This window comes from Schistocerca cancellata, chromosome 2, assembly GCF_023864275.1.
Source record: "Schistocerca cancellata isolate TAMUIC-IGC-003103 chromosome 2, iqSchCanc2.1, whole genome shotgun sequence".
Taxonomy (NCBI): domain Eukaryota; kingdom Metazoa; phylum Arthropoda; class Insecta; order Orthoptera; family Acrididae; genus Schistocerca; species Schistocerca cancellata.
Window position 1 is genome coordinate 272,781,315 of NC_064627.1, and position 870 is coordinate 272,782,184.

Here is an 870-nt window from a genome sequence, read left to right on the forward strand (position 1 = left end):
AACTTAGTTTTACAGGCCCTCTGCTGTTCCTCATCTATGTAAACGGTTTAGGAGACAATCTGAGCAGCCGTCTCAGACGCTGTTTGCAGATGATGCTGTCGTTTATCATCTAGTAAAGTTACCAGAACATCGAAACAAATTGAAAAACGATTTAGAAAAGATGTATGTGTTGTGTGAAAATCGGCAATTGACCCTAAATAATGAAAAGTGTTAGGTCATCCACATGATGGCAGCCGTTAAACTTCGGTTCACTATAAATCAGTCAAATCTAAAGGCTGTAAATTCAGCTAAACACCTAAACAAAACTCCACCCTGAACACGCCATGAAGGCCCAATGGTACTGACAAGGCGCCGTGTCATCCTCAGCTCATAGGCATCATTGTCGGCTGCGGATGGGGCATGTGGTCAGCACACCGCTCTCCCGGCCGTATGTCAGTTTCCGAGACCGGAGCCGCTACTTCTCAATCGAGTAGCTCCCCAGTTTGCCTCCCAAGGGCTGAGTGGAGCCCGCGTGCCAACAGCGTTCGGCAGACCGGATGGTTACCCATCCAAATGCTAGCCCAGCCCGACAGCGCTTAACTTCGGTGATCTGGCGGGAACCGGTATTACCACTGCGGCAAGGCCGTTGGCTAACTAAATGCCTAGGAATTACAATTACAATCAACATAAATTGAAAAAAAAACATATAGAAAATATTGTGGGGAAGACAAAGCAAAGAGTACGTATTATTGGCAAAACACTTAGAAAATGTAACAGATCTAGTAAAGGGACTGCCTGCACTACGCTTGTCCGTCCTCTTTTGGAATATTACTGCGCTGTCTGGACTCCTTACCAGACAGGATTAACGGAGTACAGCAGCATGTTTTGTAT

At 46.1% G+C, this 870-nt stretch overlaps 1 pseudogene; it reads right to left on the reverse strand.

Annotated features, from left to right (window-relative positions):
• Positions 1-512: 512 nt before the first annotated feature.
• On the reverse strand, positions 513-630 carry LOC126163780 (5S ribosomal RNA; annotated as a pseudogene).
• Between the last annotated feature and the right edge of the window lie 240 nt (positions 631-870).